The sequence below is a fragment of the Carassius auratus genome, unplaced genomic scaffold, assembly GCF_003368295.1.
Source record: "Carassius auratus strain Wakin unplaced genomic scaffold, ASM336829v1 scaf_tig00017564, whole genome shotgun sequence".
NCBI lineage: Eukaryota > Metazoa > Chordata > Actinopteri > Cypriniformes > Cyprinidae > Carassius > Carassius auratus.
The window spans coordinates 8,226-33,187 of NW_020524796.1; the positions used below are offsets into that span (position 1 = coordinate 8,226).

At 35.7% G+C, this 24,962-nt stretch overlaps 1 pseudogene; it reads right to left on the reverse strand.

Moving 5' to 3' along the window:
* Positions 1-1,763: 1,763 nt before the first annotated feature.
* LOC113075721 (protocadherin Fat 3-like) overlaps positions 1,764-24,962 on the reverse strand; it is a 42,263-nt pseudogene continuing 19,064 nt past the window's right edge.

A 24,962-nucleotide genomic window follows, 5' to 3' on the forward strand; every position in this document is an offset into this window, starting at 1 on the left:
TCCATTGCCGAACAAGAGATGCAATTCTACATATCTCCAGTTCTTTTCTGATTTAAGAAACAAACCCATCTACATCTTCAGAGGCCTGAGGGTGAGTACACTTTCATGAACTATCAACTCACTAATTGATCATCAGTAATGCTTGTGGGCAAATCCGATGAACTATTTATCTCGATCATTTAATTTCCATGACTTTCCCAAATTCTGCTTTCTTCATGACCCAGCAATGCTAAACAAACAGAATCTCTTGCTAATTTTGAAACCGAACCGAACCTCTCGTGTCATCAAACTAGTGCGGTAATCATGAAGTTTTGCACTGTTCCATGTCTGCCGTCCTCCAAGTTTAATCAGGAGATTTTCTCATTAGAAGCCCATCGTGAAATGAGGGCCACTGTTTAAAAGAGCAGCAATCCTTCTGGTCTCGAAGAGGACATGTACATCAGTTCAGCTGAACAGGCCCTTAAAGTCAAAGGCAAAAAAATGATTGAGGACAAGAAATCGAAGCACCCTGTCCACTCCAAAAGCCACAGTGCTGGAGAAGATAATGAGCCTCTGAAGCTCTCAAAGTGAGAGCCTGATTACACTCGAACTACACACACTCTTACACACAACTGATTAAATACCAAACTGCGTATCTCCTCGCTTCTGGAAAGACTCTGACGAGTTGCTATCGATCCTGAACTTTTATTATACACACACTGATTGTAAACATCTGAAGTGGAGTTATTGCGATTATCAGGTGAGTGTTAATATTCAAAACGAATATTTTTTTATGTGTGTGTTTGGGTCAAAACATCAAAAATATCACACAACGTATCACATTTCCAATGCTTTTAGGTGTAAAGACAAACATTTACCTGCAGAAAGACATTATTCAGCTGGAAATAATGTGAGGCAGGATTTAATCTGATCAAATATAATTTGTTTAGATCATTAAAACTGGACACACTAGGCCATATTTGTTAATACACTTTACATTTGATAACATTAATAATGTTAGTTAACACACTAACAATGAAAAATATTTCTAAAGCTTAAATCTTAAGCTAAAATTTTAAATGTAAAATGTATTGTTAATTACAAAATGTCCTAATATATTACCATCCAAAGTTGAATCTGTTAATTATATTAATGGAAATTGACTAAGTATGAATATTTTTCATTAACTAATGTTAACAAGTAATAAACGCTTTAACAACTGTAATAATTGTTATTTAACGCATTAAATAATGGGACCTTATTGTGAAGTGTTACTGTTTATATATTTAATTTTAAAGAATATTTTTGGTAGCACTTTACAGTAAGTTTCCATTTGTTTACATTAGTTAACTACATTAGTTAACGTGAACTAAGAATAAAATGTATTAATCTTACTTAATGTTAATTTTAACATTAATACATTATTAAAATCAAAACATGTGTCTGTTAATATTATTTAATGGACCTGAGCTAACGTGAACTAACTATTTTTATTAACTAGCGTTAAAATATATTAACGCATTTTAATGTTAGTCAATGAATTAATGTTAACTAATCAGACCTTACTTTAAAATGTTACCTATTTTTCTCAGCATGTGAACTAAAAAGATAAGATGAGACATTTACAGTATTTCATGTTGCGTTGAAATAAATTACCCACAAACTTCAAAGTCATATACAGTTTGATCAATATTCTTTTTTAATTTTAGCATTGATTTAAAAAAAAACACCAAACAAAACAAACTAAACAAAAATCCAGGAGTGAAGAAAACCATTTTTACACGTACAGTATAACAAGCATGTTTTAATACTGTTTTACACGGTCAACAAAACAAAACGAATCAAAGACGAAATTAAAACAATACAAACAAATGAATAAAAATAAACTCCCTGCGCAAATCCATCAGGAGTAGAGGAATTCCCTTTTCTAGAATATAAACACGGTGAAATGGAAACAAAAATACAATTTAAAAAAAGGGGCGGAGAAACATATTCTGAAAAAAGGTTAAAAGCAGCTGCAAAAAAATCTGTTAAAAATGCCAGTGAAAGTACGTGAGTTTGCGTGTTTGTCCTTTTCATCTGCTGGGTGCACAAACCCTGCCATGATTGCAGTTCAATATCTACAAAATCTGCATTTGAACAACTTACGTATATACACTGTACAACAATTGCCGTCAAAATTACAGCTTTTACAAAAAACGCTCCGCCCAATGGCATTCAAAATGACAGTGCAAGCTCTGAAATCAGCTCACGCCAAACATCTCAGTCCTGTTCCCTTCAGGCCTCTATACGCCTTTCCAATCCAAAGCTGGTCCACAGTATCACGTCTCCGTCTCTCTCTCTCCTCCCTCGTTCTCATTTTGATTTATATTTTATTGATTTTCACTTTCTTTACATTTTCTTTCCCTGCATCTTTTATTCAGTATTCCGTTTCAGGACTTGGCATTTCCTTCTTTCTGACTTGCCGTTATTGCTTTCGCTCTCTCGTTCCACTATTTTCTCTGGTTTGGGTCGGTTGAGAACCGGATGAGGTTTTTGGACTGCGTGCTACAGGCATGTGTCATTCTTGCATTGTAAGTGCCTGCGAACACAAACATTATTGATGATATTCTTCTGCTTATGGCTTTCTGATATGTTACCGTGATGTTTTGACAAGACAAAAAAAGAGGAGACGTAAGCTACAGAAGAGAGTTGCCCACGTTCCTTTAAAACGCTCGTCTAAAACGATCAGCTTGAAAAATAGTGCTATTCAGGACCCACTAATGCTTCACACAAAAGACGACGCTGCTACCAGTCCAGGGCCTTAAATGTGACATGACAGGATTATTTTAGACAGGGCCGCTGTAAGTCTGAACATATCCATCAGTTTAGTGCAAAAAAGTAAATGCATTTATAAAAAAAAAATTAAAATATTGGGAAGATACATAAAACTTGTGTGCTTTTTGACTGTTTATAGAAAACGGTTTCATATATATGTCCACCTGTGCACACAGACAAGATCGGCTGCAAAACCTAGTGAGCTGCCTTCTAAGGTGGCATCCGAACTCAAACGGACCCTTATAAGTGAGCGATTTGGAACGGTTTACAAAGAAAGCAACTCAACTGCCAAGTTTGATGCAAAGCGCCCCCCCGCTGAACACAAAAAAACTGCTGAAACCAGCCTAAGGTGGTTGGCTGGTCTCCCAGCCTGGCCAAGCTGGACTTTTTGGATGGTTTTAGAAGGGGTTTGGGCATTTGGGAAACATTAGCTAAACATCTGCTTGCTGGGAAAACAGTTGAACCAGTTTAAACCAGCTAAGACCTGAAGACCCCCTTAGGCTGGTTTATTGATTTATTTTTAGCTTAATTTGAGCCTTGAGTCACATTTGATTTCAGTAGAGTTTGAAAAATGTGTATGAACTTACACAAATATTGCATAACTAAAAGTCATTTTTAAATTACATTATTTTTATTAATATTTTTCTGAATTAAATGAGTATATCTCTTCATCTTGGATAAGGTTTTTTTTCTTTTACAATGCATTCAGGGTTGTATATGTGAGCTACTACTTTATTTATGCTGTATTTAAAATTCTAATTTTAATTTAGGTTTATTGTACGCAATTCTTAGTTTTGTTTATGCATAAATAAAAAAAGTCTAAGTACAAATGACGTCACTTTATACAATTCAAATAAAAATATCTAAACTGAATTTAAACAAAACATATGTATTGTTTTGTATTTACTTACAGCAGGTTTGGTATAACTATTAGTATATATTTTTTTTCATACTTCATTGCATGTAATTCTAAGTTTTGTTTCTGCATAAATAATAGAAAAAAGTGTAACACAAATAAAATGTAATAGCTTTGTATATAATTTTTTTTCTATTACTTTTAGTATTTTGTTTATTGTCATTATTGTTGATTGTCATTCTCTATTCTATGTAGATGTAAGTTTAGTTCTTGCATTAATAATCTAAAATATGTAACTAGAAAGGATTTAATTTTATGCAATTCTAAAAAAAAAATATTTAAACTTACAATTTGTATCTTAGAAGGCAGCAAAATCTCGTCTAGGTAGGCGGCTCACTAGGTTTTAGGACAGATCCAGATTTCAAACACAGCACCAAACAAATCAGGAACTGGAAGAAACAATGAAATGCACCAGGCGATTTCTGAAAACATGTCTACAGATCATTGGTCTCCGTTCAATATGACGCTTCTTGTTGCTTTAATCGTCTGGTCCCCAACCATGACATCACTTCCGGTCCCACTTCCTGTGCTTTTATATTTGAGCTGCTCATGCAGAGGGCAGCACTGAGAGTTAGTCTTCAGACCGAATCTGCTGCATCTGTCTTACAACTGAGACAGACGAAGAGTTTAGTGTCTTATATGTGGGAAAACACGTCCTGTTAACGTCACTAACTGTGTCTGTAGTTGGCAGGTGGCGTGTCAGACCTCAGTCTGCTGTGTATGTGGGTGCATGTGCGTGTCCTCCAAACTATCCAAGCTTCCTCCCGTCTCAGAGTCTTCAAACCCGCAGGGCACGGAGGATACGTCGGAGGCAGAGGAGGCATTGACGGACAGACGCTCCTCCCTGCTTGTAAAAGTGCTAAACTCCTCCCCCGCAGAGCCGAGTGGCAGCTGATGCGGAGGCAGGTATTGGCTGGGGTGAAAGTGTGGGCGGGGCTTGCGGTCCCCGCTCAGAGTGCTCTCCCTGGAAACAGGTTGATTGGCGGGTGAGGTGTCATATTCCTCAGTGGGAAGGGGCGGAGGCAGCTGGTCCTGGGACATAAACTCCTCCTCCTGAGGAGGCGGGTAGTCGCTATCGATATCGAATCCGCCAAGGTAATAGTCAGATTCTAAGGCCACGCCCACTTCACCCGTCTCATAGGTGGGGACTTCCTCGATGTCTGGTAAGCGTGTGCTCGGCAGCCAATCAGAAGTGTCCCAGTGGTATGCTGGTGAAACAGGAAGCAGGAAGTTAGTAAACATCGAGTGGGCAAACAACTAAGGGGTCCTTCGGTAGGAACGTAATCATGTAGGGCTGCATGCTTGGTCATTCTGAAGGGAGGTTAACAGGTTAGACATCAGTCCTGTCCCAAACGGAGCACTTGTTGAGACTGTAGGGTCTCCCGTTTGCAACATAGGCTCATTGGAAAAACGTGCTTCTTGCTTTTGCAAAAAACGTACCTATACATACAATTCACCGCAGTGTCCAGCACTTGTGTCAGTAAAACACCATCAACTTTTATTCATGCTTGCACAAATTATGATTTTGGGGCGGATTATCAATTAATAAAGACATATTCTCCTTTTTATCAATTAAAAAAGTTATTTGCACAATACTGTTAAACATTTTTGTATAAATTTTTTTTCTCAAATTTCTGGTTCATTAAAAAAAAATAATAATAATAAAAATAAAAATAATAATAATAATAATAATATATATACATATATAAACACGTTTTACTGTTTAAACGACTCACCGGGTTTATTATAATTGTTAAAAAATATAAACGTTATTTAACATAATTTCAGCAATTTAACCTAATTGGAAAGGCAAAAATTCCCATTTTCATTTAGTTGGAAATTAACTGATATACTAAAATAACTAAAACTGAAACAAATATGTATCAATTCATACAACAACCAACATAAACATGTCCACAAACATGTTCATCTGTTTTGGATAAAATTTGAACTCATTTCACTTTGAAAGTGTTTCGGAAACTGCAGAAAGCAACTAATATAATTTTTCAGAAATGTCTCCACAGGCACGTTTTTCAAATGAGTCTCAGCTGCCCATTTGTAATCCATTTGAGTTTTGGTGGGGACAGAAACATTACACTGAGCATCTCCACATGCAAGTCTTGCTGTAGTGAGTGGACATGCCTGCGAGGTGATCGAAGACACAGCCAGGACAAGAGGTCAAGGTTCAGAGGTCAGTGACACGTTGTTGACAAGCGAAACACATTCATTAAAAAATGCAAATTAAAAGAGTGAGGACTGCATGCAGCGATGCATGGAAACACAGAAGCGCAGGGACACACACGCACACATACACACACACACTGTACACGGCCTAATCCTCACTATCAGAAAACATCAATATCAAACAAAAGAAAAACACAAAGTCAGCAATGGAAGCACTGCGGGGGAAGAGACAGAAGAGAAAAAGAGAGGAAAGGGGTGACGGAGGACTGCAGGTACTCTGATGTGTGTGTGTGTGTCGGCAAAGAGCAGCTCGCTGCTGGATGATGTGACATTTCCCAGAATGCAACAGCTCAGTTTGTCAGCAATACGGAAAGGGAGAGCGAGAGAGGGAGGAATAGACAGAGAACAAAGTCTGAGAAGGAAGGAGGGCAAGAACTCCGGGAGATTTAGCTGAACAAAGCAGGAGAGAGAACGTGAATCACCTCTGTTGAAGTTTTGACCTTGATCCATAACGGACACTGGCAGGCAGAAAAGAAGCAGGAAGACAGAGAAAAAGAGAAAGAGAGATAGATTTGTGGGGCAGCACCAAACCCATCCTAACTCTGTGTTTGTCTACAAACACCATATGCAAATGCACTAACATCCCACCAAGATATGCTTTTGAAATCATACTTGACATTTATTTCTGCGAAAAGTACTTGTGTTGTTTTGTGATATATTGTTGCTTGTGATACCCTTGCAAAAATTAAACATTCTTTTTTTTTTGGAAAGAATGAATAAATCTAAAACCCCAAATCCAGTGAAGTTGTGACATTCTGTAAAATGCAATAAAATCAAGAATCTTTGATTTGTTCATTCTCTTTAACTTTTATTTAATTGACAAAAAAAAAAAAAAAAGATTTCCACATTACAACACATACCAAAAAGGGTATGTGGCAAAAAATGTGGCAGAGGCAAAATAAAAGTGAAAAGTTTATAGAATATAGTTTATGGTTTTGAAACGGTTCACAGTAAGCAGGTGAATTGGTAATAGGTCAAGGTATCATGTTTGGGTATAAGAGGAGCATCTCAGCCTTTGCAAACATGATCATGAATCATCACTTTGTGGCAAATTTCATAAGAGAAGTTGTCAAACAAATCACAAATCACATTCAGCAATGCAGAATTGCAAAGAATGCAAAATATTGTGAATACATAATATTGTGAAAAGATTCAGGGAATCCAGAGAAAACACAGTATATGTAGGGCAAGGTATGAAACCTCAGTTGAATGTGCTTGACCTTTGAGCCCTCAGATAGCATTGTATAAGAAGCTGCTGTGTTAAATATAGCCTCATGGGCTCAGGAGTACTTCAGAAAACCACTGAATTTACCACAGTCTTCTTCTGCATCAAGAAATGCAACTGAAATCTGTTACTCGGGGAGAAAGCTAAACATCAATTCTATGCAGAGATGCTGTTGGGTTCTCCGGGTCAGAGCTCATCTCAGATAGTCAAAAAGAAATGTGTGAAAATGTGTGCTGTACTCAGATGAGTCCACATTTCAACTTGATTCCAGGAAAAATGGATTTCGAGTTCTCAGTCCCAAAGACCAAAGGGACCACCCAGACTTTCATTAGTGACAGAAGTAAAAGCAAATGTTTGTCATGGTATATGAGTGCAGCAGAGCAAACAGCATGGGTGACTGAAGGTACCATTGACATGGAGCCATTTACTGGGATTATACAGAGACATATACTCCCATCAAGATGATGTCTTTCATGGGAAGTCCATGGTTATTAGATCAAGACAAGGCCAGCTCTCATTCTGCATGTGCTACAACAGCGTGGTTTCGTAGACACAGAGTGAATGTTTTAGACTTCTATCGAAAATATATGATGAAAGAAGAATCAGACAACGACGATCACAGAGTGCTGAGCTTCTGAAGTCTTGTATCAGACGAGACTGGACAAAATGTTTGCTTGCAGAACTTTAACAAATAGTGTCCTCAACTCCCAAACAATGAGGACCGTTGATGTGACAGTGTTTAACGTGCCTCCGTCCCAAATTTGTTTGGAGTGTGTTTGCAGCCATCTATATAAAAAACTAAATTTGCACATATTTATAAAATACATTTATATTGGTCAGTGAAAACTTTGGAAATCGTTTCTTTGTACTTTTGTAAATTAAATGAAAGTTAAAGAGAATGAACAAATAACAGATTGTTGATTTGACTGCATTTTACACAACGTCTCAGGTTCTCTGGAATTGGGGAAGAAAAATAAACAGTAATTGCAGCTACATAGAAATATTAAAAAGTAACTAACAATGGCAAAAGCACATACGTAATGAAAACGTAAAAAAATTAAGTGGTTTCTTTTTCATTTGTATTAATAAAATCCCTCAAATTAAAATAAATAATCAAAGCCACATAGAAATATTAAAAAAGCAACTAACAATGACAACAACATAAAACATTAAATGTGATTTCCTTTTAGTTTGAATGAAATTACTAAAGCTAAAATAAATATAAATTAAATATACAGAGAAATTTAAAAAATCTATTAATCTGGTTACTTTTTAGTTTTTCTGAAATTACTGAAACTAAAATAAATATAAATTACAGCTACACAGAAATATTTAAAAAAGCAAAACTACAGTAACAATGACTAAAGTTAAGTTTTTTTAGATTGATTTTCTAAAATTATTAAAACCAAAAGAAAAGGCAAAAGTGCAAAACAAAATTACTAATACTGAAACTACTAATTAAACATTGCTTGTTTTAGCTTGAATTACTGAAATTAATAAAACTAAATTAAAGCTATTATAGATATTAAAAAAACAGCTTGTGGTGTTTATTGTTACTATTAAATAAAAACTGCAGTAACTTATGAAATTATGAATACCATGGTCAATATTTAAAAGGGTGAGAGATAATGGAGAGTGAAAACAGAAAGAGAGAGAGATTGATGGTGTAAAAATGTGTGCATTCCTTCCCAGCTTATTAAAGTGCTCATGTTTGATCTTCATCGTTGTGTTTGATTGACTGTGATTAAGCTCACAGCTCAAATGTCATTTAAATGTGAACCAAGAGAAGTAAGTGAGTCTGCAGTCAATTACTGTGAAAATCAAGCACTCCCAAACACACACACACACACACACACACACAAAACATTCATAAGATTAGATTTACATCGTTAGAACGAAACCTTCTGGACTAAATATGAATATAATATCAGTTTACAGACTGTATAAAGTATATCCACTAAAACACATGTAAAGCAATCCTAACATGTGACCCTATTAAGTGTACATTTTTCGAAAGTTGAGATTTATACCTCTTCCGAAAGCTGAATAAATAAGCTTCCCATTGATGTATGGTTTGTTAGGATCGGACAATATTTAGTTGAGATACAACTTTTTGAAAATCTGGAATCTGAGGGCGCAAAAAAATCTAAATATTGAGAAAATTGCTTTTGAAATTGTCCAAATGAATTCTTAGCAATACATATACATTACATTTTGATATATTTACAGTAGGTCATTTACATGAACTTCCATACTTAATATCCTAATGATTTTTGGCATAAAAGAAAAATCTATAATTTTGACCCATACAATGTATTTTTGGCTATTGCTACAAATATACCCCAGAGACTTCAGACTGGTTTTGTGCTCCAGGGTCAGATGGAAAATATAAGCTAGTTAGCTGAAAATGACCATATTAATAATAATAAAATAGTTTAATCAGCTATTACACCAAATAGGTGTATTATTTGTCATTGTGAGCTGGTTTTAAAAGTGCCATTTTTCACATTTATATTAAGTATATTTAGTCCACTTTAAAGCAGTGCTGTTACTGTGAACTAAAACTAAAATTATTTAAAAAACAAACAAACTATAAAATAAAATGAATACTAGATAAATTAAAATAGGAAAAAATTTGATAATTTAAAATAAATTTAATTCAAAGTAAAAACTTATATATAAATTAAATCTACAGAAATGTAAAAAAACTAACAAATAAAAATAACAAAAGCACAAAATTACAAAAACTTCAAATCCATCAATATATTAATAAATAAAACCTAATTCAAAATAGTACTAAATACTATAAAAGTATATCAATAATACTAAAATAACAATAAAGTAATACTAAAATAGCACTTCAAGAAATGAACAGTATGAGAATACTAATGCTAATAGAACTTTGTATTGGCCAATGAAACTATACAAATATACTGCATGGACCTTTAAAATAAAGAAGAGTACATTGACAAAATGAAGGGATGGTTTAAAAATATGTAAATATGAACTAGTTTTGAGATGTCTCAGCATGAACTAGTTTCATGATTCAGAAGTTTGTTAGATTTACAACCTCTAAATCAAAGGACAAGTGGAAAACTCAAACAGGCTCATCAGCCTACATTACTTTAGCATGTCTAGCTTTGAAGATACACTTGAAAAGCTTTTTTTTTTACAACTTCAAACGTGTGTGTGTGTGTTTGCAAGATTTGTGCTCTTCCGTTCTGGGTAATATATGATCTGGGGATGTGTTTGTAGGTGTGAGTTCGTCAGCGAAAATATTTGAGCAGGGGCTCGTGTGTTTGCTCGATCATCTTGCTGAGTGGGGTGACGTTTCTTCTCATGAGTAATGCTGTCTCACTCTCTCTCTCTCACACACACACACACACACACACACACACACACTCTTAGTATTTAATAATGTAAAGTTACTTCTGTAGTGTACTTAACTATGGTTTGGGGAAGAAATGAGAAGAACAAAGCTAAAACAGACAAAACCCTTTGAGAATGCTTTCAACTAAAAAAAAAAAAGAAAAAAAAAAGTTAAATGTAAAATCATAATGACTGCAGACTAAAAGTTCAAAAGGTTTTCTTTTAAGGGATAGGTTGTGTAATCATTATAATAATTTTCACATTAAAAATAGGGCTGTAAATTGAAAGTAATTTCGGATTATTATAAAAAATGTTATTTTATATTTAAAAAAAATACATTTTAATGTGAAATGGACATAAAATATATATTTTTTATTATCTGTACTTGAGGGCTTTTTGTATCAAATATTGACATGCAATTAATCATGAATACTTCAAATGATTAATCTGCATAAAATGAGATGAATTATTTAAGTGAGTGACAGCCCTAATAAAAGTCTATGGTCCACATGTTGACTTCTAAGCAAATGGTTATGTGTGTAATTCTAAAAAAAAAAAGAGAGAAAGAAAAAAAGAGTGTTTAAAGGTTTGTGCATGAGTCTTCAAGCGCTTTTAAAGAAGATGCTTCAGAGTCCAGCGGTGGGAAAGAGTACCTTCATTCTCAATCGTGTCGACTGCATCATTGACCAGCCGAATTACCGTCACTATGGAAGCTTGGAAAGAGAAAGCAATGAAGACCAGTCAGAAACGTTCACCCACACCCACACACACACACACAAGCCAATCAAACAGAAGAATCAACTCCACAATTTCGGTAACACTGTTGGTCCACTGCAGAAGCTTCTGTGGCCAGATCGGCTGCAGATGAATTTAGCTGTGACCAATGAAAGGCAAGCATGACATCATTCCAGCGAATCTGAGGAGAGATGGTGATGTGACCAACACACACACACACACACGCGCGCGCGCGCACACACACACACACACACACACAGACCTGCTGCATTCAAATCTTTGGTTGAGATGAGCATTAATTAAAGTCACTACAATGTCATATTTAACTTTTTAATACAATAGTCATGCATGCTTAAGTGAGATATTATTTATTCATAATTATAATATTAAAATATTAATGTACATGTTCTAATTATCATAGTCTTATTATTTATGATTATTTGGCATATATATATTAACAAACAAAAATAATCTTTAACTGTATTGTTAGCAATAAAAAACATTAAAATCAGTAGACTTAAAAAAATTGGTACGCATTACAATAAATCATAATAGTCAATGTCAATTACAGAATTAGCTTGTTTGCATTTTGTACTGTTGATAAAGCAATAATTCTTGATAGAAAATACTTTTACAGATTATAAGGCAACAGGTCCGTGTGACAAAACTACAACTCCCATGATTCTCTGTTGCAGATTTGAGAATCATTCATGTCTCATTGCTTAAAGTTCAATATTAAGGTATTAAATGACAAATAATACATAAATAAGTAAACATGAAGAATCAACATGTTTTGCTTTATTAAAGTTTGTAAAAACAACAACAACAAAAAGCGTTTTAAGTCATGGACTTAATGCATACAAACACACACACAAGCACGCACACCTCACTCAAAAAAAAAAAAATCTTAAAATATTTAATAGATTTAAAAAATTGGAAAATGAAGATGACTGCATGAATAGTCTTGAGGAAAGACGCCTGTCGTTTTAACCTTTCACAATGAGCAGGAGCAACACACACACACACACTTACCGTTATCATCACAGGAATCAGACTGAAAGGAGCTCAGCGACTGGACCTCCGAGTTGCTGCCCTTGTTACTGCCAGAGAAACATGTGACCTCTTCCAGCAAATCCACTTTCCCTGAACACAAAGATCAGGACGTCAACCAATCACAGCTTAACTTACAGTAAACACACACACACACACACACACACACATGTGTTTTGTGCATCAGCTGTGGGCGAATCTCCACGCCGTTCTGTATCCGAGAAGTGCTCTCTTCTGATGTTTGCCTTCAATTCCTTTCTTTTCCCAGACATTTTTCCTTTGATCTTTGCTTTAATGGTGTCATGGAAATGGCTGCTTATATCATCTGCGTATAATTATCTCGATTTGTATTTCACAGGTGGAGAGTTTTAAGACCTAAGAGGGTTTGAATGGGAGAGACCGCAAACCACAAGAAAATGAAAAAGGAAGTTATTATGGGTGGTAAAAAGCTTCGGAGGACTCCGATGGGAGAGAATTTAATACCAAAGGGAAAATGGCTTTTGACATCAGCTTCTCCAGTAAATGGACTGCATATACATACTTCCATAAACGCTCTCCGCTCGGTATTTCCTGATGTGAAGATTTATACTCTTTTAAAGAAATTTCTTTTTTCTCTCAAAAGCACACCCGTGGGCCACTCACAGATCGCCTGATGTATAATACTCACAAAAAGGGCAACAGATGTATGAAAATGGAAGTTACAATTTTTGGTTATTGGTCCTTGAGGAAATAAAGTTGTGTTTAAGATCCCAGGCTGCTACAATGAGAGTCAATGCAAACGTCTGGGGTCAGGAAAGAAATTAATACTTTTATCTAGCCAGGACACATTCAATTGATGAAAAGTGACAGGATACACATTTAAAATGTTTTGTTGATAATCCTGAAGAAACATCACTATGTTTCTACTACTACCAGTAATGGCTGCTGAAAATGCAGCATTGCATCGGAGGAATAAATTACTTTTTAAAATGTATAACAACAAAAAAAGTAGTTTTAAATTATTATTATTATTTATATATTTTTTTAACTAAACAAAACAGAATATAAAACAAACAAGTAAAACTAAGGAAGGCTGTTTCTGCCATGTGAAATTATAATTGTGACATTTTATCAAAAATTTTTTTTTTTTGAATTCCAAATTACCAGAAGTGCAAGTGCGAGTTTATATCTCATGATTCTCTTTACATATCTCATAATTCTGAATTGCATCTCATAATTCTAAGTTTATATCGGTTTATATCGGTCATAATTCCTTGTTTATACCTCATATTTCTGAGTTTACTTCTCTCATAATTCAGATTTTATATCTCTTAAAAGTTTCTATCTCACAATTCTGAGATTCTAACTCATAACTCTGAGTTTCTATCTGTTATAATTTAGTTTTTTATCTCTTATGTTTCTGAGTTTATACTGTAACTCAAAATTCTGAGATTGTATCTCACAGTTCTGAGTTTTCTTTTCTCTGAACTGTAGAAAAAATTTCAGAATTGTGAGATATAAAGTTGCAATTGTATTTTTTATTCTAAAATAAAAATAAATAAATAAATCATACAGAAAAACACACAGACACAAAACGAAAAAACAAAAACAAAAAACAGTTTAAAAATCAGTTTAGAGGGTCATTTTCCACATTGGCAGCACTGATTTCGGAGTAAAAAAATCTGTAGATTTTGTGGAGTGGATTTTAACATGCTGAAATTCATTATTCAGATCTGAGAATACTACTCTTGATAGCAGAAAGCATAATACAATTCTAAAATATTAATTAATGGATAACAAGGGATGTGTAGAAATTCAATGTCAGGTATTTCAATTCAGCTTAAGTTCTGCTGATTCTGTGGGGGACGGTTTATAGAATAACAGGTCTACTTCCATGTCATCTTCAAATAAAGTGACTTTTGATTTGGTTTACAAAAAGCATCATTAAAACGCAGCAAAATCTGAAAAGCTTTTATTGCATGAAACGGTTTCCACCTGAAGCTTGGTTTTCAATTTCGGCTGTAACCCTCATATTTTGATTTGATTTACAGAAAACACCATTAACAAAGATGAACTTAGCTAGTGGGAAGCTGCAGGTGGAAACAGTTTCAACAAATATAAGCTTTTTCCCCCAGATCCTGTGCGTGTCTGCCTAAACTGTCACAGCAGGAAACGGAGCTGAGTTTAAGAAGATAAAAGTGCAGTGCTCTGCCACTGCGTACACTGATAACGTGAAATCTGGCAGCAGGTCGTGTTATCTGCGCTGAAAACAGTCATAGGTCGCTTTACCATTCATACATCGGCATACAGTTTGAATGCTGTGCCAATGCTAGTGCTGCCATAGGGTTCATTAAGAGTCTGAATATTAAAATGTGCATGCCAAAAAGCCTCAGGGAGTTACTGAGATACGAGGATGTGTGTGTGTGTGTGTGTGTGTGTGTGTGTGAAACGGCAGATCTCGGCCAATCTCTGAGCTCCGTGAGGTTAAATGCAGTTAAATGCGACGTTTAAATAAAACATGGTAAGGGAAAGATGGATTTCACAGTTGGCGGGCATGAACTGATCAAAGCCGTCTGATAAATTCATACTGGCAAACACATAAACATGCATAAACATATGCGTGCAAACACAACAGAGCATGTGAGCGATGCGGAGAGGAGTTGCATGATTTTGCCTGGAGCGAGAAACGTTTTATTTTCTTAATGAGAGGGTCATCGTGTTCAAGCTCGCATAACACTTCTCCATCACAACCACAATACACTTTAACAACTACAACTGTTGTCAGCATAATTCACACGCAATTTCAAATAAACTATTAATAGTGTCATAAAAACAATATATATATATATATATATATATATATATATATATATATATATATATATATATATATATATATATATATATATATATTATGTCTAGTAAAAACTGATGGATGAATCAGCAACTTGAAATAATAATAATAATAATAATAATAATAATAATAATATTACAGATCCTTTGAATATTCTTAATTTTTTTAAATGGATATATGCGAAATGCATGCAAAATGATTTGCACAAGCATATACATGCAACATTACTATCATTTTTCAGCTACTTATATTAAAATAATTTAATATAAAAATATATAATTATATTTAGAAAAAACATTTTAATGGAACATTTTTTGAAATATTTTACTGTAAAATAAAATGTATTAAATATACTCAGTATGCTCAACACAAATGAGCAAATAATAATAATAATAATAACGATATATATATATATATATATATATATATAATTGTTTATACGTGCAGCATTACTATTGTTTTTTTGCTATTTATATTATGATCATATATGACATTCATATTATATTGTTAAGTATACTTTATTTTTTAAAAGAGCTATAGAGTTTGGGAAATATTACTTGAAATAAAATAATGCAATATACCAAATGTTAAGTGAAAATGAAAATTTGATTTGATGTTGATTATTTGATGTGAGCGATGTTGACATAATTTTTTATTTATTAAAGGTTGGAATATAGTTACTATTGTTCATCTGTTATTAATATTAAATTAGTATAATCAATTAAAATTAGATTTATAAATGTGTGGAGCAGTAACTGGGTGGAGATTTCTTTAAGCTGTGCTCTAGCTACAAATGGAAATCCTGGAGTGGACTCAGATATGTGGAGTAGTAACGCTCACTGCAGTCCTCTTTTATACTCTGATACACACACAAACACAACACAGATATACCGATCTCTCTCTCACCATCCTCTTCCCAGGGACTCTTCCGTAGGGAATCACAGTCAGACCGGCAGGGTGAAACTGGTGGCAAATTTGGCGCCACGCTGCACACGACCACGCCCCTCCTGTTGGTCCCGCCCAGAATCCGCGGCGAGTCTGACGGATGGAACGTGCTCATTTCCGTCAGCTCTGGGCCTCGGCCGTCCCCTGGCCGTTTCTCCAGGGTTCCCCGAGCGTCTCCGGGAAAACACGGCGTGTACGCCATCGGCCGGACGGGAACCTGAGGAGGGCCAGACAGACTTCCTTCCATGTACAAGCTGATTGGCTCTCCGATGGCGCAGCGTAGCGGCGGATAGTGGCCACCGTTGGCTTTGTGCAGCAAGGCGGCCGTAGCAGGATCCTGAACCATGGAAAGGTTATTCCGGGAATAGCTCTTCTGGAAGACCTTCTTCCGAAAGGCGATGAATAGTAGGATGAGGATGAGGATGAGGAAGAGCACCACGGCGATGCCGATAAGCTCCTCCTTCCCGACGTAGGCGTGGCCAGCCTGCATATCCGGAACAAGCACAGGACGAACAGAGCAAGCGCTGCCCACGAAACCTGGCGTGCAGTTACAGTAGAAGGAGCCGAAAGTGTTGACGCACACACCGCCGTTCTCACACAGCTCGCGTTCACACTCGTTCACGTCCTCTTCACAGCTGCAGAGGAGACATAAACACTCGCTGGTTACTGTGGCCTGCTGCCTTTTTACTGCATCACTTTACTGTCCTTGGCCTGCTGTAAAATTTATTGTGACTCGGCAGAAATGCATCAGTCTATAAAAAAACTGACATTGTGTCTGAAAGGGGGCATGATGGGATACATTTACAGCCTGAAGTAATCCGTCTGTCTACAGTGAAAGTGAAAACGCTGGGAGGCACCGCACAGTAACAGCCAATCAGAATATTTTTTATGAGAAATTTGGAGCTGGGAGATTTCATAGAAACCAAGCAAACTGTCACAGCTGGTTAGGACGAAGAATAAAAAAAAAACTACTTTTGTTTTCAGCCATTTCTGGGAGCTAATCAGTGTGTTTCAAAGAGCCATTAAAGACCATGTGAAATCAAATGTGACCTTGTTTACTTCCATAATAAATATTGCTGGGCTTTTTCATAAAATTTTAATCAAAATGTAACATTCACTGCTTTATAATCAAGTTTAGAGCACACAGGCCACACAGATGATAATTGTTTTCGTTTTTTTTTTTAATTTTGTGTTGTTAGGTCAAAATAAGTTAAAAGGTTAAAATAAAATAATCTGAACTACTGTATCTGAAATAAAATAAGTTTTATTTCCAATTAAACTTTTAGTTATGTTTGAATCAATATTATTTACCTTATATGTACACACACACACACACACACACAAACATATGCACCTATAATATTATTATTATTATTATTATAACACTATTACACTAATATATTAAACACATCATACTAATATTCCATTTTAATGGTCCACAGATTAAATTTTCATTTACATTTCATGTTGTCTTCAAGGTACCCATATACTATATAATTTATAAAAAGTGTGTGTGTGTGTGTGTCTCAGGTGTGATAAAAGACATGCTGCAGGTGCATGAAGGCCATGTTTAACTCGCTCTGATATCTGTGTGTAGTCGTCTCAATAGCGCTAAATTTCCAAATAAAAGTGTCTGTGGTCTGTAATGAACTACATTAGCATAAGCCAAGAGAGACTGCAGCAGTATAATCTCCTCTGTTCAGAGAGAGGCTTGAAACCATCTTTAAAAAAAAAGAGTCCCGCTGCTCTAATGTGGACAGACGGATGCCGCCCTCTCGTGGCCACAGACAGTGAAGACAACTGAGAAACGCGTTACAGCAGCGGTTTAAAACTGTACACGGAGGACACGCAAGCTTCAGTATGTATGCAAACATGGCATGCAAGTCAGTGCTAAACCTGTGCCAGTTTTCATGGTGCGCTGCCAACACAAACAGACTCGAGTACATGTTTTAGAAAAGAACAGATGCTGGTTATTAAATTCTGTTGGCAGCTCTTAACTTTGGAAAGTTTAAGTTCATCTATCTAATTGACTATGTACATCAAACACACACAGCGTAATCGTTTACAACTACAAAGAAAAGAAAATCACGCAATATCTGGATGCTTGTTGATTAACACGCACGCACGCACGCACACACACACACACACACACAAATCTGTGTGTGTGTGTGTGTGTGTGTTTAGAGAGAGAGAGAGACTATTGAACTGTTCTGAAAAATTAAAATAGATAATATACATATAATTATTATCCCATAATAAGATATAACATATAACAATTATTTTTAAGGTTATTCAGTTTAAATCAAATTATTTTAAATATTTAAATACACTTGTATTTTACTAATAGACGGTTTCATCGGGCGCACGCGCCTGGACCTAAGTTAACTTCCGGTCTGTGTTATATCGGTCTAGCTGTGGTGCCATCTACAAACGCAGTTAAAGTCAAGGTGATGAGTAGACTGAAGTTGGGCTCAGGTGGCTGTGCTGCGGGATGTGTTTCCCATACATTTATTTATTTTTGGAGACTCGCAACAATTTTAAAACTGATCGATTTTCAAAAAGGCTTCGTTAAATAAACATGAGTAACGTAACGTAACGTACTGCATGTTTAATAATAATAATTCCTTACATTTATGTTTAAATATCAAAACGAGGCACGTGCGTTTTTATATCGCTGTATTTCTGAAAGAAGACGTGCATGTTATATGCGTGATAAAGCAGCGTGTGAGCGTACCAGCTCTGATTTGTTTACAGCTGTTACTGGGGAAACCTCTATTTCTCACGCTTTATGTCTATGCTTCAAAACATCTCCTGCTGGCAAATAATGAATTAGCATTTTCATTAAGTCCGCCTGATCCACACAGAAAACACATTTTGTTTGTTATCAAAAAATATCTACTCTAGAGGGACTTGGCTGTTGTTATTGATTCTATTTGGAGTCTACCGGAAGTTAAGTTAGGTCCACAAAAGCGCTCACGCGCATTAACGTTTGTTTATGTTGATGCCGTTGAAACCGTCTGTAACACTACAATTTCACAATAAAATTCTATATTACATGTTAAATATTACATATCTAGAGAGAAAGAATATAGACTTTTTAATATATGAAATATAATAATAATAACAATACTTATCCATCCATCCATTTTCTATCTATCTATCTATCCATCCATCCATCCATCAAGTGAGAGAAAGAATATAGACTTGTTAATATATGAAATATTAAAAGAACATAATAATAATAATAATAATAATAATAGTTATTATTATTATTACTATGAATTATAATTTAATAATATGTAAATGTATGTGTATTTAAATTGTAAATGTATTTCAAATTATTAAAATGTATTACATTTGAATATACATATACATCTGATCTGCTACAATTATTACAGTTTTATAATGAATCCCTATTTATACTTATACTTATAAATAAAGTGTATATTCTCTCAATATAAATATTTTAGATGAATAGAATACAGATATATTTTATATTTATTCATAAATATATCTAAAAACTGTATGTAAATTGTTTTTGTTTTTAAACAAATCAGTCATCAAAAAACTTTCTTCCCCCATTTAGTATGGAATTAAATGCATTCTTAAGAACATCATGTGGGATATTTTTGGATCAAGAAGTGAAAGGTTAGTAGACTGACGTCCCGCCGGTGTATCCTCTCTTGCAGCTGCAGATGAAGGCGTTCCCGATGGGTTTACACACACCTCCGTTCTGACACGGGCTCGGTGTACAGACGCTGATCTCGGTCTCACAGCGTCCTCCGGTGTACGGAGCGCTGCAACTGCACGAATAACCTGAGAGAGACACGGGAGAGAGGCAGACACACGTTCACACGCCGGTGGGAAATCGCGTGGAAAATGTCAGTGAGCAAACAGTGCGCTGGTCTTATCAGGTCTCCTCACAAAAACAAACACACAGACACGCGCGCACACTCCTGCACGAGCGACCTTTACAAACAGGACGAGTACAGCAACACAACAACTCCCAAAACAACCACAACACCCTGCTCCATTCATCAGAGCCAGTGAGAGAAAGAGGAAACAAGACTAGATTAGATCGATGAAGAATGGAGAAAACAGAAGAGACGTCGAGACGGGACTAAAGAAGAAACCAAAAGAGAAGAGGAGGAAAAAAAACAGACGAGAGGGCTAAAGGAGAAATAGATGAGAAAAGACAAAGAGAGAAGAGATAGTAAGAGGGGAGGAAAAGAAAAACGAAAAGATGACGAGATAAGAACTGATTAGATTAAAGCTGAAGTCGGTAATTTTTTGAATCTAGCGGTTAATAAACAGAACTGCTTGCGTCTTGCGGAAGAACATCGTAGCCGGAACTACTTCTCTCTGTTTATGTCTATGAAGAATCACAAAGGTACTGGGTTACTCCGCCGCGGTACCCCCGAAGCAATCTAAAATAGTCCGAATATAAACACTTATTTTAGGTGCACCCTAGTGATTCAGGACAAGCTAAAAACACGGTTTGGAAAATGGATTCATGGTGTACTCACGTATTATATACATTTTTCTAAATTTTGAACACAAACAAAGTTACGGACCGCAGCTCTGATTGGTTGTTTCTTAACAGGAGCGATGGATTTCTGCAAATGGCAATAGGACACTGGGAGGAGCCAGAGGAGCTTGATTTTTTTCACAGATTATCCGTCTCATATTCTACTGTCAGGACATAATGACAGGTTTAACAAATATGTAAAAAATATATTTTTTTACAAAAGTTACCTACTGCAGTGAAACAGAGAGTTAATAGATAAAAAGAGTCAAAAAAGGAAAGAGACGAAAAGGGAAACGAGAAAATAGATGAGAAAAGAGTAGTAATAGACAAAAACAGAGACGAGAAGTGACGGAGAAAAGAGGAGAAGATGAGAAGACATGAGATGAGATGCGAAAACAATATAAGAGTTGGAGAAAGTAGGAGAAATGAGGTGAGACGAGAAGAGACGAACAAACTAAATGAGAAGATAAGATAAGAGGTGAGAGACATGAACAGATGAGACAAGAAGAGATGAGATTTGAGGAGAAAGTAACTGAGGAGAAGAGACTAGGTGAAAACATGGCATGAGAAGACTGAATGATGAGGCGATAAAAGGAAGGAAAAGAGATGACACAAGAGGAGAAGAAACGCGAGAGAAAGCACGATGGGATGAGATGTACTCGAGAGCATGCGGAAAGCTGCCGCTGATTTAATCATCATAATTGCTCATTCGGTCTCCATCAGACGCAGAAGATGTGAGTTACGGCTTCACTCGACAGACAGAAGCTGAGCTGATCTGACTCACGCCAAAACTGAGCAAAGCTTGTTAACCAGAGGAATTACATCACACAAGCAGATTAACTGGAGACTAAATGAAGCAACCAGGAGCTTTAATTATAACGTTAACATGAATCATGGCACAATCCTAAGAACAGACATTTCTGGTGAGTTAAGCAGGGTTTGGACACACATACACACACACACACACACACACGCACACACACACACACACACACCTCCAGATGGCAGGCTGACGCAGGTGGCGCTGTTGAGGCAGGGCTGAGCGGCACACGCGTCCGGATAGAGAACACATCCCAGCTTGAGATCCGTCAGACCCACCACCTCTGCGTACGGGCTGCGCTTGTTCTGCAGCGGGAGCTCGTTGTCGTTCAGAACCACGGAGTCTAAACAGCCCTGAAAGCCGTTGGTGACCCGCGGACCCTTTCTTTCCGTCAAGCTACGGCCGTCCGGGGGTGACACCTGCGCTCCGAAATAAATGGACAAATCTGCTCCCAGAGGTCGGTGTTTGGTCGTGGCCAGACGCCGCTCCACGTACATGTCGTCTAGAGAAAGACTGCTGTAGTTTCCTCGCAGCTCCAGGATAACGTGATGCCAGCTCCCGTCGTTGACCGGACGGCCGGAGATCCCCATGCTCCTGGGACTGTTGCCACAATCCAGCTGGAACCACAGCTTTCCCTCTTCGATCTGTCAATCAAGCGCAGATACAGTCTGTGTTGAATGTGATGGATTAAAAAGATCACATTGTGAAATAATGGCATGCAAAGCAACCATATAGCAACCCCCTTAACCAGAGATTCTTAAACTTGTGTCATTCAAACTCAACATAAAACATTTCATTTATCAACAGATTTGCACGTTCATGTTACATTTATTGTACTTCTTTTAAAATTATTTATTATAGATTTTCATTTTTATGATTTGATTAATTATTAGCTTTTCATCAACCCACAACCCCTGGAATTGAATTACTCTTATGAGTCGGTTCCTTTTATCATTAGATAAAAAAGAAAAAAAAAGTTTAATGAAAAGTTCAGTGACTTATTTGGATCAGTCTAAAAAAACTATTCTGTACAATTTCCAGCATTAGCAGAAAGTTTAAATGTAAGAATATGTAAGCGAACTGAAATGTATCCAAGACATGATAGCTTAAATATACCAAATTGATCCGAACTGAATCAAATGAAATCAAACTGAGAGTTTGTGAATCAGAATAGAATCAAATCAGGAAAATTGTATCAATAACTGAGCTTCACATTTTTTTTTTTTTTACACAAAAAAACACTTTCTGCTAAATAGTCAAAACAATATGTATAAATATTATTGTCATTATGTCATCAATAATATAAAAAAATACTGCAATACTGTACACTACTTCTCATAAGTTTGTGGTAAATAAATCTATTTATTCACCACAGACAAATAAATAAATATAGTCTATGAAAAAAATAAAATAAAAAAAATAATAATAATAATAATATACATATATATATATATATATATATATATATATATATATATATATATATATATATATATAGAAAGAAGAGAGAGAGAGAGAGTGAGAGGGAGAGAGAGAGTGAGAGAGAGAGAGAGAGAGAGAGAGAGAGAAATTTGAGATTTATCCAAAGAAACCTGAAAAACAATTGTACCATGGTTTCCACAAAAATATTAATATTAACTGTTTTCAACATTGATAATAATAATAAAGGTTTCTTGCACATCACATCAGAATAATAGAATGATTTCTGAAGAATCGTGTCACACTGAAGACTGGAGAAATGACGATGCAAATTCAGCTTTAAATCACAGGAATAAATTACATAGTAAAATATATTCAAACAAGAAAACAATTATTGTAAATTAGAATATTGTTTCATATTACTGCTGTTTTACTCTATTTTTGATCAAGTAAATGCAGCCTGGGTGAGCAGCAAAGACGTTTATTAAGATTTCATAATGTCTTTTCACTTCCTTTCCATGTTAAAAAGTCATTAGACTAAAGTATATGAATGCTATAAGAGTGTTTGATGGTGTGTACCTTCAGCACGCTGCACGGATCTGTACGCGTGTACATAATGATTCCCTTGCTCTGCAGCGTTCTGATGCGGAGCGCTAACTTCATCTCTCCGCTCCTCTCTCCATCCGTCACTCTGTACTTGATATAACTGTTCCCAGAGAAGCTCAGAGAGGTGTGTCCTGAACAACACACACACACACACACACAAAACATCAGTCACTGGAAAGGAAACGGCTCATATTGTAAGAAGGTGCCACATGATATATCACACATAAAGAGCTTTCACACAGGGTTATATGTTACCTGCACACTCTCCCAGTTTGCCCGGGGGACACTGGCACACGTACGGCCCCCTGCTGCTGTCCGTTCCCACACACTGCATGTCACCGGGACATCTCATATCCACACACACCTCCGACGCAGCAGAACAACTCCCGTCTGAGAGAAAGAGAGGGAGAAATGACGACCGTTATAGTGGTGTAGTACTGTAATAATACTGACCACAAATAGTTTTCCTAATTTAAACGATGTGTTTCAGTTCCTGCTGTTTATGAGTGCGAGGACGTGGCCCGTGTTCGAGAGTGTCATTTTGTAAGTGCATGTTTGATAGGTGGCTTATGTAAAGGCTTAACCCTGCGTTAACGTCTTTTAAAGATGGGCTTTTAACCTTGTGTTCAGGAAAGTTTTACATGTGTAATTTTAGGTTTGAACTGCTTTTGTGAGTGAGAATCAGCACAGTGCTAGAGTTGTTTAGAAACTGCCTCAATATTTATTCCAAAATATGTTTGATGGAAAGGGTTTAATGGTTCAAATAGTCAAACAGCACCATGTAATTGATGAAGAGACTCGTGGCAATATTTCCATACATTCACAATAGTGTTTGTCCAACCCACATGCCTCGCTTACTATTTGATTTGATTTGCATTTGTTTATTTATTTTGGTGCAAAACCTGTGTTTACACATTTACATTAAGAAATCATGATTCATAAAATTTCTAATTTAAAACTTTATTAAAATGTATGATCTTGAAACAAAAATTGCACATATGCAATAAATTAATTAATTTATCTTACAATCTTAAATCATAAATTTTATCATAAACTCATAAATATGTAAACATAAATATTCATCAAAACTCCAAATATGCCACGAGATAACTAAAAAGTATTTAAATAAATCAATTATTATTAATATACTGAAATGCTCTAACTCCAACTTAAATTAAAATCTAAATCAATAACACCCCTCATTAACATACTTGTTAAAATGTCAAGAATTACAAATTGAACTATGGTTAATTAAATATAAGTACAGTTTTTTATTAAAAAGTATATTAAAATAAATAAATTCTAATATTAAAATTCTAGTACTTAAATCTATAAATACATTCTATTCTTTAATGGTTCACATAGTCAAACAACATTCTATTAGTTAAATACATAAATGAATAAACTTTGTTTTGGTCATAATTACAGCAGAAATACCATGAATATAAAAGCCTATATTCATACGGTGTTCCTGTT